Source organism: Dreissena polymorpha, chromosome 14 (genome assembly GCF_020536995.1).
Source record: "Dreissena polymorpha isolate Duluth1 chromosome 14, UMN_Dpol_1.0, whole genome shotgun sequence".
NCBI classification, from domain to species: Eukaryota; Metazoa; Mollusca; class Bivalvia; order Myida; family Dreissenidae; genus Dreissena; species Dreissena polymorpha.
In genome coordinates, this window is record NC_068368.1 from 69,734,394 (window position 1) to 69,751,298 (window position 16,905).

Sequence of the window (16,905 nt, forward strand, 5' to 3'; positions counted from 1 at the left end):
AATTTATTTGGAATACAGCGTTACCGCTTGACGTCACTTCGTGATCGACATCGATGAAACGCTTGCTTGCGCTGTAGATGTTATTTTCTGTGCAAATGCAAGCGTCTATTGATAACGAAACGATAATTTGTCAACAATGAGAATCAGATACTTTGCTTAATAATTTTCATTTAAAATGTCTAATTTGGATATAATTCGGAATACAAAACGAAACTTAAAAGGTATTGAAAACAACAACGTTCAAAAGAACAATGTGGATTTCAATAGAAAGACTTGTTGTGCCGGTGCCCGGTCTACAAAATGCGCACATACCTCGTGATTGGGAACCAGCGACAAATCGGTATAGTGCATGCTGGGTAGCACGAGTTTGTACGGTCTCTTATGCACGGGTGACTGATGCGAGTAGACGTATTTTCCCAAGCTGAGTATTGCTTGGAGTAATTGTGAGCCTGAGTGAGTAATTGTGAGCCTGAGTGAGTAATTGTGAGCCTGAGTATAGGTTATATTGTATCATATTGTATTATGTTGTATTTTATGTGTGTTCAACACGTATTTCCCTGGAAGGCCATTCCCAGAAGATATAAGTGAGTCTGTGACTGTGTATGTGAGTCTGTGAGTTGCCTGTGATTGTGTCAATGACACGCATTTCCCTGGAGGTGTATTCCCAGAAGTATATGTGTATGTAAGCCGGTGACTGTGTGTTTAAGTACGTATTTGCCTGGAGGTGTATTCCCAGAAGTATATGTATAGTGCTATTTGTGACGTGGACGAGCCGTAGCCGACGAGTGTCCACCCGCCGAGTCGACGAGTATAGCCGACGAGTATAGCCGACGAGTTCCCTCGAAGACGACGAGGACGATTGGTGCCATCCTGACGAGCATTCCAGTTGATGCCCATGTGAGTAGTTTAGTATCTTGTCGTTGCTAGTAATTGCTGTAGTGGTTGTGAAAGAACCCCAAAGAGCTAACCGTGAAAACACTACAATGGCGCCCAACGTGGGGCACAGTGAAACTTGTGTTTAACGGTTAGGCTAGTTGCAAAATCAATCGGCATCGCATAATTTATATGTTTATATATACCACTGATCACGCGACCTCGAAAACAGACAATATATATTCACGTCTAGACGGCTTGTAGCGTATCAGACGCCTAGCATGTCTAAAAATAGACTGCTCTACCTGAGCAGACGATTAGAATAGGCCACTGAATATTGAAATGTATTTAAACAACAAACAAGACAAATACTCTGATGTTTTACTGAAAACTCTATCCTATTCGCGGTGTTGATAATGTACATGTATTACGGGGTACGCGGAGTATAAAAGTAAATAGTTATTTTAAAACATTTTGAGAAAATTAAATTAATTGTTTTGAATAGGTATATGTCCTATTGTTTTATTTTTAACTCTGGTTTTTATCACAATGATGGAATTACAAAATTGAAATTAATCTGAGTAGTGCTCTGCGAAAAGGGGTTTTAATGCATGAGCGTAAGGCATCGTCCCAGATTAGCTGGTGCCGTCCACATTAAACTTCCTGTAATTTTCCATTATATGACAGAGGTTTAAGGTGCTTTGCACATTCACGGATGTGTTTATTTCCCGTGAAGTGGGTCTTTTTCCATTAAAAGGCCTAGGAAATATTCCTGCTGTGGCAGATGAGTTTTTTTCGGTACAGCTCTTCCTTCTTTTTGAGAGGTTCCCGTACATTCACGGATGTTTTTGTATTTTCTTATTAATTCCAGTCTTTTCCTGGTGGTCGTATGTGACAGTGCTTAGCGACCACTGTTACACCACACCACTGGATGGAGTAACTATTGTTGTGGTCCGCGAACATTCGCCATTGTTTTGGTACGGGAAAATACGGGAAATTTGTACACAAATACTTGGGTGTTTCCTGCAACATACCCATCTTGGCATCTCCGTCATCTTTTGTTCTTCCATGTTAAAATTCGTGAATCGATCTTACTTAAATCACTTCGTCATTTCTGTATCATGTCATTTATTTTAGTAACTTCTGTAAATGAATAAATTCACCAACAATATGCTTAAGCAATGTTCTAGAATTTTGTCGCATGAGTTTGTTTCTTATAGGTGACAGTGCTTGACGACCACTGTCACACTCCATACTTAAAAAGGAAAAAAAAATATTAAAAAAAAAAAAAATTATAACAGGGCCGGAAGTGGTATTTCCCGGAGTTTTTCTTTTAAACAATATTTTTCCTGTCTTTTTAAATTTTTATGTTACCGTGTTTGACGGCAACTGTCTGGTAGCTTCACTTTGATTTCTTGAATGACCGGAGATGTTTCCCGGTGCATGTACACTTTAATTTTGGTTTCATTTTTGTAAAGTACATTATTTCTGAGTGTGATCTCCACATTCTAATACATAAGTGACTGTACTTGTTGGACGAAAGCCAACAAGAATGTTTTTTCTTGATTAATTAATTGTCGGACGATAGCCGACATTAATTTTTTTTATTTTTAATTATCTAATGTGATTGAATTTTAAATATGCAAGAAACATATTGGTCACTGACCGCTAGAATGCAGCGGTCTGTATGTACCCCGCTGTGCAAGGGCACTCCTGTGCCTGCGGGAAGGGGGAAATCATGGTCCCATTTAAGTCTCTGTCTCGGTGTATACCCCGCTTGGCAAGGGCACTCCTGTGCCTGCGGGAAGGGGGAAATCATGGTCCCATCTGAGTCTCTGTCTCTGTGTATACCCCGCTGGGCAAGGGCACTCCTGTGCCTGCGGGAAGGGGGAAATCATGGTCCCATTTGAGTCTCTGTCTCTTCTGCCTTGGGTGCGACCGTACGATTACCATGGGGCGGCGGCCCAAGAGGAGAAAAGTGGGAAGAGTGTAGTGCCGGGCACCAGTCGACTATGTGCAACCTCCATTGAACTACGCGTATATGTTAGTGGATGTTGGCCGAGCTCCACGAGAAGCGGGTCCGGGATTCTCGTGGATGGGAGAGTGCAGCCGAACACCCCTTCCTAGACCAGACGCTCACGAGTGAGGACGTGTTGAACTGTTGTGCACATTAAAGAAGCCGGGAAACGTATCGCATCGTAAGTCACCCTTTATCATTTTTCCTGTTTAGTCTACCAGTACGGTCCACGAACACCAAAGCTAACCGGGATAAAACACAACATTGGCGTTGTCGGCAGGATTCAGTGTCTCATGTGTTTTTGTTTCCAGGTTTTGTCTTTTGGTAAACCACGTGGTGGACCACATGTTGTAGTTTTAACAATTTTGTTATTGGTTTAAACCAGCCACGCAACGTAGGAATACTCTGACGCCATACTCCATTTGAAATTTTATTTGAATTTCCCGGCCACGTGTTAACTCGTCCGTGTCGGCCATCTTTGTTGTTGTCACCACAATTGAGGGCTTAAGTTCACGTGAAAGATAGACACATGATAGGAATTTTATTTTATTTTTTTTCTGTTTTGAACAACGTTTTCATTGTCCTTACCATTGTAGCACAACTTTTCATTTAAGAATTTTTTGATTTAAGTAACTTCAAGTCCGTTTTTATTGGTTTTGTTTAAATTTTCTTTATTAACCCTTTAAAGTTCTAAATTAACAATGGATATGGGAAGTGGATATACCCCACCATTTTCACCGGTAGCCCCCAGGAAAGTTCGTGTGAATTTTGACACTCCCACTAGATTATGCAATATTCTGGGGGTGGGCAGACAACTGGCACAGGCCATTGTTGTGATACGGGAGAACACGGGAAATTTGGTACCAAATACCTTGGGTACAATTATAGGGCGGCCGCTGACCATGGGTGACATGGCCGAGTTAGATTTTAGCACTAACCCTGCATTGTTTAGAGAAACCCTGTGGTATGGGGACGGTGCGGAAAATGCAAGTAGTCCCATGTACCCACACGGAAGGCGAGCAAATATGCCTGTGTTGGATGATCCGGTAAGTCACGAGAAAGCTCAACTTATGGCCCAAATTACAGCTCTTGAGGCTGACTTAAATGCTAGTTATGAACGTTTTAAGTCACAATCAATTTCATCCCGCTCATTAAACTATGGGCAAGATCCCCAAGAGGCAAAAAACTTGCCCCGGCCAGAGTCCTATGTGACATTGTCCCAGACCCCAAGGATATCTAGGGAATTTAATCTGCCCCGGGACGACCAGATAGGGAACCTGTGCTAAAGTGGCACAGTCCAGTGACGACGCTCAAGACAGAGACCCGTTCCCCAATAACTCGTCCCCGCCTGCACTTGGGCGTGTTAAGTGACGACAATGAGGCCTTTTTGCATCAACTGTCACTTTTAAACGCTGCACGAGCTCTCCCAAGCCCTCCGGTGACAAGTACTCCAGCCACAACTTATCCCCCTGTGGTGTCTGGCCTAGTTACGAACAACCCTCCAGCTACAAACAACACACCAGCTCCAAACAACTGCCCAACTATAAGTAATCCTCCAGCTCCAAATATCCCTACTGTCCCAGCAGTAATGACAATCCCAAGTAACCCTCCAGCCCCAAATATTCTTACTGTCCCAGCAGTAATACCTATAACGAATAACGTCCCTACTTCCGTCCCACTTCCGCCTACCATACCACATACTACTTCCGTCTCACTTCCACCTATCACACCAAACCTCCTTACCCCTTTAAAGAGGGATGTACTGACCAAGCTTCCCAAAGCTTTGCAATTTGACGGCCGCAGCAACTGGCCAGTCTTTCGGGGTAAGTTTGAAGGGTACGCCAAGTTGAACAGATGGTCAGACGAGGAAAGCGCAGAGTGCCTAGCCTGGTGTTTAATAGGAAAGGCATCAGATTTTTACGCGGTGTTAACCGAAGGCAATACTAAAGTACAGTACGCTGATCTTATGCAGCGGTTGGAGGAGCGTTTTGGGGCAAAGGAGCTCCCCGCCACGGCTCAGGGTCGTTTTCAGGTTGCCCACCAGGCATCAGGTGAGTCCCTGGAAGATTGGTCAGACCGTGTTCTGACGCTGGCAACTAAAGCCTTTAGGGACTTGCCTTCAAAATATGCTACCGAACAGGCGGTGGCAAAGTTTTGCCAAGGCCTGAGCGATAAGGAGGCAGGCAAACACGTGAGCCTACAAGTACCCACCTCAATGGGGGATGCCATGAACAAAATTAAAATGCATAATTATGTCCTCGCAGCATGTGCCTCTGTTCCCAGGGATGGTGCTAAGGTAAGGCCAGAAGACTCAAAGCGGGTGCACGCTGTAAGTATAGAGCCAAACCCAGTTTCAGTGGATGGGTCTACTGTTGGTAGGTTAGTTCAGGCGGTAGAGCGCCTAGAGGGCGCTATTGGGCATTTGTCCGGGGCCGGGGGAAATTCGGGCGTTGATCCCAGATCCCAACAACTGGGTCAGCCACCCCGTAATAGAGGTTTGAATAATTCTCCCTATCAAGGGAACGCCCCTAATCGGGGATTTTATGGCCAAAATCAGGGTAGGTACGCCGAGGGTAGGGGTGCCGGCGGTCCACCTAGATACCCGAACCAGTACAACCCCTACAATAATCGCAATGCAATCCCAGTGGGTGCGCAGCGCGGAGGGTATAGTGGTGCAAACAGAGGTAGGTACCCTTACCAGCCTGTAGCGAACAGGGGGGGTCGCCCTGGCTATGCGCCTCCACCAGGACCCGGAAGACGCGGAGGTGGAAGGCAAGATGTGGTATGTTATAGATGTAGCGGTTTAGGTCATTTTCAGCGGGAATGCCCACAGCCCGCCCCTGCCCCTCAACAACCTTTAAACTAGAAAAGGTCGGGCTTCGCGGCCCATGTCCGACCTTGACGTCCGTGGCCAAAAAGGGTTGGGCGCCGCCTGTGGAGGTAATAACAAGTGAACAGTCAGGTCAACCGGAAGTGGTTCATGTTAACCAGCTCGGATCGGTTTCACAGTTTTGCATGAAGGTTCAGGTAGGCGACATAGTGGTAAACGCGGTGGTTGATTCAGCTGCCGAGGTCAGCATTATTTCGGATAAAATATATAAATCCATGAAATATCCCCCTCCTAAGCTACGTGACGTCAAACTGTTGACTGCAGGCAGGAAATTGTCCATGCATGGTTCTATTGTAGGCCCAGTAAAGCTACAAATTGGCAACTGTTGGTATACGGAAAATTTGTATGTTGCCCCAATAGATACAGATATGCTCCTCGGTTTTGATATCCTGGTTAATCGTGGGAAAGCTATTCTTAACATGGCAGAAGCCATTCTAATTTTTGATGGACAGGTTCTGAGCCTAGACATAGGGTCAACAGACGGACATAGGCAGATCGCGGAAGTGCGAGTGGGGAAGAGGCGTGTAGTACCCCCAAATTCAGTTATGAAGGTTAAATGCCAGATGCCTAAATCTGAGTCAGATTATGTGGTTGAATCTTTTGGTAACTCAAAGCTACTTGTCCCTAGGGTGGTACTGTCTGCGGGTTCTGATCCCGTATTGTGCCTAGTCAACCCTACGGACCGCTTTCAACTGGTCAAAAGGAATTCTCTTATTGCAAGGGCGTATCCAGTTGCAGAGTACCTATCCAAGGATTCTTTTGCCCCAGATTCAATGGGATGTCGGGTACAAGCTTGCTCTCGCGTAGATCCGGTGATGACGAAAGCATTACCGGAGCACATCCGGGAATTATACGAACGTTCCGGAGAGCATCTAAATGAGTCAGAGCGGAAGCAGTTAGCGAACCTGCTGACCGAGTATCAAGATGTGTTCGCCAGGGATGAGTTTGACCTGGGTAATTTTACAGCTATCTCACACACTATTGATACCGGAAGCGCCCTACCGGTCACAGAGCGTATGCGGCGGACACCCGCCATGTTTGTACAGGAGGAGGAGTCTCATCTCGATAAGATGTTGAGGGCCGGTGTGATTGAGGAATCGACATCGGAGTGGTCCTCAGCCCCAGTGTTGATCCGGAAGCGAGATGGTAGCGTCAGGTGGTGTATTGACTACCGGAAGTTAAATGACGTCACTGTTAAGGATGTATTTCCCTTACCCCTGATCGATGACTGTCTAGACACTCTAGCAGGCAGTGTCTGGTTTTCTAAGCTCGATGCAAACTCGGCTTATTGGCAGGTGAACATTGCGGAGGAGGACCGGAAGAAGACTGCGTTTGTAACGAAGTACGGCCTCTTCCAACATGTAAAAATGGGATTCGGACTCTGCAATGCCCCCGCGACCTATTCCCGGGTAATGAACCTGGTTCTTAGGGGTCTCAATTGGGAGACCATGTTGGCTTTCCTGGATGACGTCATGGTTTTGGGTAGCTCATTTGCTGATCATCTGTCAAATCTGCGGGACGCTTTTTCCAGATTTCGTTTGCATGGTTTGAAGTTAAAGGCCAAAAAGTGCGTTCTTTTTCAGCGACAGGTTGAGTTTCTGGGTCGCAGAGTGAGCAGCAATGAGATTGCCATGACAGACACCGACATTCAGGTTGTTTTAGATTGGCCGATACCTAGGTGTGCCAAGGAGGTTGAGAGGTTCACCGGTTTAGCAAATTATCATCGAGTTTTTATCAAAAATTACTCTGGTATAGCGGCGCCATTGTATCAGGTCACGGGCAAGAGTCTCTTCCGGTGGGAATATGAGCAACAAAAAGCGTTCGATGCATTGAAAAGGGCATTGACGTCTCCACCCGTACTAGGGCTCCAAAATCAGAATGATGAGTTTATCCTGGATACCGACGCGTCGGATGTTGCCATAGGGGCAGAACTCATCCAGCTTCAAGATGGGGAGGAACGGGTGATAGCGTACGGTAGCTATGCCCTGACCAAAGAACAGAGGCGTTATTGCACTACCCGGAAGGAGCTACTGGCTGTAGTACGGTTTACGCGTCAATTTAGACACTATTTGTTAGGTAGACCTTTCACAATCAGGACTGACCACTCGAGTTTAACGTGGCTGTTGCGCTTTAAGCAACCACAGGGACAGCTGGCGAGATGGATGGAGGAATTATCACAGTTTAATATGGTGCTGCAACACAGGGTTGGCCGAAAGCATGCGAATGCGGATGCTCTTTCCCGTATTCCCGAGGGCTCATGCGATATTCGGTCTGGAGATTTGCCTTGTGGAGGGTGCAAGCACTGCCAGCGTGCGGATCTGTGGGATGCATTCACTGAGGACGTTGATGATGCCGTTCCATTGGTGCTGCCAACAGTGCAATCAGTCGTCCGTGACATTGGGGTGTTCACCGACGAGAGCACTGAAGGAGACAATGGTGAGACTGGCAGCGTCAGTGAGGTTATAGGAGCAGCAACAGGAGACAAGAGTGGCAAGTCGGATCCTGAATTGCAGGAGGAAGACCTCATTTTGAAAAATTTGTTTCAGAATTCATGTCAGGTTGATGTGTTGACAGTTGGTGGCGATTTTTGGGTATGTGCCTGTGTTCCAGAACCGGAACCGGAGGTTCAAGCCGGGCCAGCCGTGTCGGAACCCAGCAGTTGGGGTTTCACATGTGTGGATTTGCGAGAGGCGCAAAGTCAGGATCCGGATTTAAGCTTTGCTCTGCAGTGGCTGAGCAAGGGGATCGAGCCCGGGGAAGCGGAATTGTTTGCAGCCAGTCCAGGTGCTAAGTTTCATTGGTTAAACAAAAGTCAATTGTTATTAATTGATAATGTTTTATATGAAAACAATCCTGTGACTGGAGATAAGCTGTTGGTAATGCCAAAGTCCCTGAGGGAGGAGGCAATCCGGTTGAATCATGATATTCCCTCCGCGGGCCATCAGGGCATCAAGAGAACCAAGGAGAAGGTCAAGGAGAAATTCACCTGGTACGGTATGAGCAAAGAGGTGGCCGGATATGTGTCCGTGTGCGAGGCCTGTAACCGGAATAAAAAATCCGATCGGAAGGGAAAAGGTCCCATGACAGAGTATCAGGCTGGAGCTCCCATGGAGAGGGTCCATTTGGATTTTTTAGGTCCATTACCAAAAACACGCGATGGCAATGAGTATATACTCATGATGGTGGACCAGTTCACTAAATGGGTCGAATGTGTACCCCTCCCAACGCAGACGGCCGAGGACACAGCTCGAGCCGCTGTAAATCATTTTTTCTCCAGATTTGGTTTTCCCCTTCAGGTTTTTTCTGATCAGGGACGAAATTTTGAATCCAAGCTCTTCGCAGAGTTATGCAAGGTGCTAGAGATTCATAAGGCTCGTACCACGCCGTACCGTCCTTCAGCTAATGGCCAAGTAGAGCGTTACAACCGAACGCTAATGGACGCTGTCCGGTGTTATATTGGCAAACACCAGAACCGGTGGGACCAAAACCTACAGCAAATAGCAGGAGCACTACGTGCTTCTGTCAACCGTAGCACAGGTTTCACTGCAAACAGACTAATGTTGGGTCGGGAAGTAAATACTCCGGCCAATTTAATGTTTCCTTTAAATGGGAAACCTATGGAAGAAGAAAATTATGCTCACCAATTGGTGAATGATCTCCAAACCGCACATGAGTGCGCAAGGAGCAAACTAAGGGCCACCACAAAGCGCATGAAGCGCAATTACGATTTGCGTTTGTTAGAACGTAATTTCGAAGTTGGGGATGCAGTATACCTCCTTGACACCGCCACTATAAAAGGTAAGTGCAAAAAACTATGCCCTCCTTGGAAAGGACCCGGACTGGTGGTAAGAAAACTATCACACCTTCTCTTTCAAATCAAACTAAAGAATGCAGTCCTTGTCATGAACCATGATCGTCTCAAACCATGTAGGGATAGAACCTTGCCAGCCTGGCTAACAAAAGAAAGGGACCAGCCCGAATCTGACCTTGGCGAAACGACAGATGGGCAATTATACTGTCTATGTAGGAAACCTTGGCAAGGCAGATTCATGATCCAGTGTGATCATTGCGATGAATGGTACCATGGATCATGTGTGAATGTTACGGCCACTGATGCTTTGGACATTCAAAAGTACCGTTGTCCGAAATGTTAATTTTAATGGTAGAAAACAACAAAACAAACAACCTGTTAACACTGATTATCCTGTGCAATGTGCGCAGGCTGATCAATGTTTACAGGCGTTTTCTCATTTGTCTTGCCATGGTCATTTCAGGATCAATGGTGCTCAATGCAGGTCTAATTGAATTAAACTGTGAACACTAATTAAACCGTGAACACTAATTAGCCTGTACAGTGAGCGCAGGCTGATCTTTGATAGTGTTTCCAGAATTTGTTTAAAAGAGAGTCTCTTTTATAAGTCGGGGATAAAAGTAAATGTATACGCATTAAGCCCTATTTTCCAAAAATCTATTTTTAAAGATTTTAGAATTGGAAAAAACAAACAGCACTACAACGACTTGACTTGTGTTTTAATTCTACCCTCATTGTTTTAGGATGGATTCAGATCTAATAACGGTCGAGGAAGTGGAGTCTTCCTTTGATGAGGAGTTGCTGTTAGAGCCAGAAGGTGAGGGTTCTACACCCAGTAAAAGCTGGGCTGAGCAGATGGATGAGAGGGATAGGGTGTGGACCGCGGCAGCCCAGCGCATCATAGCTGAGCGGTCCGGTAAAGTGCCCACTGCATGCTCACCAGATGTTGAGGTATTAGATGCCAATAACAACATAAGTGCCTCCCCGGTCGCTGGCCATAGTAATGCTGACCATAACCAAGCCGCTCCGTATTCGAACGGTCGCGGTTATGGTAGGCCTTGGTATGGTAGGCGGCCGCGTGGGAGAAGAAGTTTCGATCCCCGCCGTTGGGAAAGATCCCAATCGTTCTTTAATAATAAGGGGAAAAATGTACAACCTGTCCCAAGATTTGAAGGGGACAGAAGGGGAAAATACAATTTTGTACAGCCTCTCCCACTTCTGGACCCACGAATAATGCCTGTCCGGAGCAAGGAAGGGTTTAAAAAGAGGCCTCAGGCCCAGCGGGAAAGATATGGGGGGAATGATGGGGTTTCTTCCATTAAAAGGCCTAGGGTAGATTCGTGTTGTCCGGTCCGGAGTTGCGGAGAGACCTTTGACTTGAGACACGTTCTTAAATCTCACGTCCCGCAGGTCATGGACCTCAGGGTCCCACTAAGTGAGTCCCTTACACGTAGAAGATTAGCATTTTTGATGGCGCTGGGGGTCAGGGTTGTCCGGGATGGAACGTCTGTAGGGGATTTGGCGTTGTTTGCATATAAGATGGGCTATGTACCCAAGGGGGGTGGGGAAAAACCCTCCCAGGTTGGGGCTGCAGAAGCTATTGCGAGATTAACAGGGGAAGAGGCAAATACCTTCTTTAGTTTATTGGACTGGAGCGTATTGGGCCGACTATGGGCCCTTCTTACTTGTGATGAGCAAAAGTTTTTTCAGGAGACTTATTCCCTGACAGCTGAGGAACAGGAGTCCAGGTGGCAGGTGGCTGTTGACAGCCATTGCCACTTGGACAGATGGTCTATCAAAGTGGGGGTGAGCCTGGATGGCAATATATTGACTCATCTTAAGGACCACTCCCCTTTGGTAGAAATAGAGGTAAACGTGAAGGCTATGGTTACCAATTTTTGTGACCCCCCCACCTACCCTGATGTTTCCCTACTGAAAACACTATCCTCCATGCGGTGTTTTCCCACCATTGGTTTACACCCTAAGGGGGCCTCCAAGTATTCAGACACCGACATTAATCAGTTCGCCAAATTACTTGGCAGGCCCGAGGTAGTGGGGTTTGGGGAGGTGGGTTTGGATCACTCTGTGCCCTATACAGAATGGTTGGGGCAGTCCATTCTACTAAGGCGTTTCCTGGGCTTTCTGGAAGAACGGCATGTTTTGATCCTTCACTGTAGGGGGTCAAAGGGAGATCAGGATGGCAGGGAAGTTAATATGCGCCTCCTATCAATACTTCATGGATTAATTAGTCCAAATCAGCGAATCCACCTGCATTGTTTCCGTGGAGACCTGGAAATGTTCCGGGCCTTCACGGATTCATTCCCAAATACTTATGTTGGGTATACCCACAAAACTAGTGATTTGTCACCAGCAGCGCTACTAGCATTGCGCACAATACCCACAGAGCGATTGCTTGTGGAAACAGATGCTCCTTATTTTGTCAACCCTACCATTGGTCCTTTTTCTTCACCGAATGTGGTGGGGCTGGCAGCCAGGAATGTGGGAATGATAAGGGGCGAAAGCACAAGGGATGTGCTCACAGCCACTGTGTCAAACTTTGAAGATTTGTACCGCCTTAAGTTATAAAGTGCGATGTGTATTGCTAGCAGAATTTATGTAATGATATTACATCATAATTGCTATTTAAGTAAAAGCAAAATAGAGCACAAAATATGTGCAGACAGTGTTTATAAAATTGTTATTGCGTTTGCGTAAAAATATTACGTTATTGCTTTATCTTTGTTGTTTTAGATGATGGTTTCACCTGTGGTCGCACCTGATTTCTTTTTTTTTTTCTTCTTTTTTATGTTTGACTTGTTTTCTTATTTTGGGAGGTCCCCGCTGTTGAGCTACGCCATTTTTTTATGTAATCCCAAAATTGCTGAAATATCCATTATATAAATTCAAAAACAAATGTTAATGAATAAAACGAATTCATCTTAATAATGTAATATAAAGACTCATACAATTAAAAAAAAAATAATGCACAAAGCATGTGCTATCAGACATTGTCTAATTTCCAGAATACGTACCGCAAAAAGATTTGGCAGTGAGGGTGGGAGTATTGTTATTGCAGAATTTGCACATTTTTAGCAATTGTAAACATTCATATTATCGTAATGTATACACATATATCCAATTCCTCTGGGAAGTAACCACTTTCGCCAAATCATACAAATGTAAAGATTCATACAAAAATTAAGACTCATACAAATATAGAGACTCGTATAATTTAGAATTATAAATATAACACAACACATTAATAGTATATCAAACATTGGTCCTTTTTATTCACCGCATGTGGTGGGGCTGGCAGCTAGGAATGTGGGAATGATAAAAGACGCAAGCACAAGGGATGTGCTCACAGCCACTGTGTCAAACAGTAAATAATACATATAACACAACACATTAATAGTATATCAAACAGTAAATGGATGAAAACAAAAGTCCATAAATAAATAATAATTTATTAATGTATGTATACCTGTTATTTACCCAAGTTATTAAGTCATTTTTCGGGGCAGGAAAAGTAAATATGCGCCTCCTGTCAATACTACATGGATTGATTATCTTTTCTTTCTTTCTGGAAGAACTGCATGTTTTGATCCTTCACTGTACGGGGTTAAAGGGAGATCAGGATGGCAGGGAAGTTAATATGCGCCTCCTATCAGTACTACATGGATTAATTATCTTTTCTTTAATAATAATGGGAAATTTGTACCGCCTGTCCCAAAATTTGTCCCTGACCCGTAGTAGATTAGCATTTTTGATGGCTCTGGGAGTCCGGCTATCGTCCCTCCCAGATTGGAGCTGCGGAGGCTATTGCAAAATTCACGGGGAAAGATGGAAATCCCCCTGTTGTGTCTGGTCAGGCCAAAGATAACCCCTTAGTTACTAATAACCCATCGGCCATCAGTATTCCTCCTGTCCCAGCAGTGATGACCATCACAAGTAAATAGAAATTCTTCCGTCGCCTTCGACATCGGCCACTTGAACGTATTCCTTTTTGTTATAGATGATGTGCTTTGTAAACAGCTGACTGTACAGATTTACACACTGGTCACAGAATAACCCACACTGTAGAACTCTGTCTCTGTTAAAGAATCATTGCTGAGAGTAATGTAATGTAGAAATAATGTAAACAATAATGTTAATTCTGTATATAAAAAAATGTTAGTGACCCCAGTTAAAATAAAAATAATAAATAAAACATTAATATATATTAAGTATTCATCATTAAATATTTAGCTAATAAAGGTCAGGTTATAATATAATACATAGAACTATTCCTCTAGTTACAGAAGGACTACAGCCTTTGGTTTTTCCTTTCTGGGAGAAGCTATTGACCTAGAGTTTGCCCTCTAGTTTCAGAACAAAACAGCTTCTTTGTTTATATTTATTACAGATGCTATGGCTTTATTTCACTGAGACTAAAATCTTCCTGTTTCGTAGGTCGACGTCCAGAGCACAGAAACAGTCTCTACCTCTGTTCTAAACTCTGCTATATAACCGACTGAGTTATTTCCGCGTCTTGAGTTTGAGCGGTATTCCAAATTGAACAAATGGTCGGACGAAGAGAACGCAGAACAGCCTCTGTTTTTCCTTGTGTAGGATCTCCACTAACCTTCTGCCATCTGAGTAAACAACTACAAACTTCAACTTTTTCCAGCAAAACAAATAGGTTTTTCCTTCAGTGCAACGGGCGCATTAATGAGTTTAACTCTTGCTGCAAAATCATTCTCCGCGTACTTTAGGTAATATTCATTTATTGTATGGAGGTAGTATATGTGGAGTTCATATTAGGTATTTGGGCATAATGTATGATATAAAATATATCTCCCAGGAAACAATCATCAATCATTTATTAATGAATTCATTCAATGAACTTTGTCTTCATTCGTCCATTAAAATTTTCAACATTACTCTAGAACTTATTTTCATATCAACTATGCTTTTACTATAACTACAACTATAGTAACTACTACTATAGCAAAACTTTTACTACTACTTCTACTACTGTTGCTGCTGCTGCTGCTTTTGGTGTTGCTGCTGGAGTGTACCCTTACTTTGGAAACCGTTTTGGTGCGGTGTGATGTTGAGTTATTAGATACCAATAACAACATTACCGAGCAAAAGTCAGTTGACTTATTTACGCAAAGGGGGCCTCTAGGTATACAGACACCGACATAAATGCCTTTCGTCCGATCTCTCTTTCTGCGCGACGTCTGCAGTATACCACAACTAAAATTAATTCATCTCCATTAAATGTCAATAAACCCCTTTCTATAATCATAGAATAATAACCCACAATTGGTTATGCCTTGGTGCAAATAGGCTTGCTTACAAAATGCAAAGACATAATAAACAAAAAAAAACAGTGTCAGTGAATGGCTAATTTTCACAACTATGAAACTATACGCTTTAACCATAAAGCCATAATTAAATGAAATCAATGGTCATTGTGACTGCCTTTAATTTGATTATGCATATAAGCCTACAAATTGTGTAAATACAAATCTGCAAAAACAAAATCATTTTCCAAACAAGGTCCTGTAACTCCTGCCCTTTACAGGCTCACAGTTACAGACACACATATACAATACAATACTCACATTGGGAAATAGACATACCCCATTAACTCAATATGCCCCCAAACCCGAGTGTATCAATACAAAAATCAACCCAGGTGCCTTGCTGTTTTTCAAGGCCATTTCCATACTTTGTCTGCATAAACGCTTCTAGAACTTCATCTTCCCGGTTTTCTCGTCCTGGCTGTTCAGGCTTTTCCCTGTTCCCTGGCCCCGAGAAACGAGTAAACTATTTTCAATTGAAATAATACTCGAATTTCCTGGCCGGCGAATTAATTGTATACCCGGTAAGCACATTTTTACGGCTTACGGGACATTTTAATTAATTATTGCAAAACACACAAAACAAAATGCGTCAATCAATTTAATTCAGTACAACAATTACATATTGTGGGGTCATTAATAAGCAATAAACAAATATAATAATTATAATCCATTGAGTTATGTCTGTTTCAATAGCTGGACAATTTGGATCACAAACCACTTCATCTTCATTAAACTATATGGATTTAAACCCCATTTTCTTGGGGTTGCACATAGTCGACTGCTTGGAAGGCAACCATGCTAACCTTTACACGGCTAAAAATCCTTCCATGTTAAGATTTGTGAGTCGATCTAACTTCAATCACTTTGTCATTGCTGAATCATGTCATTTATTTCCGTAATTTTCTATAAATTCTTTTCTACCAACCATATGCCGAGCAATGTCGTAGAATTTTGTCGCATGAGTTTGTTTTTTATATGTGACAGTGCTTGACGACCACTGTCACACTCAATACTGTTGGCCGGAAGTGGTATTTCCCGGAGTTGTTCTTTTAAACAATATTTGCAGGTCTTTTTAAATTTGTGTGTGACCGTGCTTGACGGCAACTGTCTCTAGCGTCACTTTGATTTTTTGAATGACCGGAGATGTTTCCCGGTGCATGCACACTTTTATTTTGTTTTTATTTTTGTAAAGTACATTATTTCTCAGTGTGATCACCACATTCTAATACATAAGTGACTGTACTTGTTGGACGAAAGCCAACAAGAATGTTTTTTCTTGATTAAGCAATTGTCGGACGATAGCCGACAATAATGTTTTTTTATTTACTAATGTGATGGAAATTTTCTTATGCAAGAAACATATTGGTCACTAACCGCTAGAATGCAGCGGTCTGTATGTACCCCGCTTGGCAAAGGCATTCCCGTGCCTGCGGGAGGGGGATCATGGTCCCATTTGAGTCTCTATCTCTTCTGCCTTGGGTGCGACCGTAGGGCGGCGGTCCAAGAGGACAAAAGTGGGAGGAATGTAGTGGGTACAATAGTTTTATTTTAATTGTCTTTTCCTCCATATAATGTCAATGATTATGTATAAAATTAAAAGCAATTATATGTATTATTTGGACAAAAATAAGATTTTTTATTCTTATATTTTTAACCTTTTTGTCACTGAGATATTATTTAAACGCATTTGTAGTGCCTTAGAAGGTTACGTTTCTTGTGATTTTTATTTTAATATAACCAAGCGGATTTTTATTGTATATTATGCAGTCACATGCAGAGGGCGTAGGCCTTCTCATTTGGGCTGCGAGGAGATGTATTTGTATGCAGTTATTTTATTTCTCAAAATTTGTGAAAATAGGTTGGAAGGTGGGTACACTTGTCCAATTATTGTGCAGACAAGAAAAGGAGCAAGAGTTACCGGGCCTTATTATGAACTTTTATTTTTAACACTTTATTAACA

The 16,905-nt window shown here is 43.4% G+C and overlaps 1 protein-coding gene and 1 long non-coding RNA gene across 13 annotated transcripts in view; both read left to right on the plus strand.

The window, feature by feature from the left end:
- Positions 1 to 16,905, plus strand: part of LOC127858035 (shiftless antiviral inhibitor of ribosomal frameshifting protein-like) — a 76,703-nt gene that overhangs the window by 42,079 nt on the left and 17,719 nt on the right. The window lies entirely within an intron of this gene.
- LOC127858044 (uncharacterized) lies at positions 905 to 15,093 on the plus strand. 2 transcript variants are annotated; one of them, XR_008038737.1, is made up of 3 exons: positions 905 to 3,071; positions 10,335 to 10,542; positions 14,692 to 15,093. It is a non-coding gene; the product is annotated as an uncharacterized LOC127858044 (long non-coding RNA). The 2 variants fall into 2 exon arrangements; XR_008038736.1 differs by having other exon boundaries at positions 10,335 to 10,408; positions 12,343 to 15,093.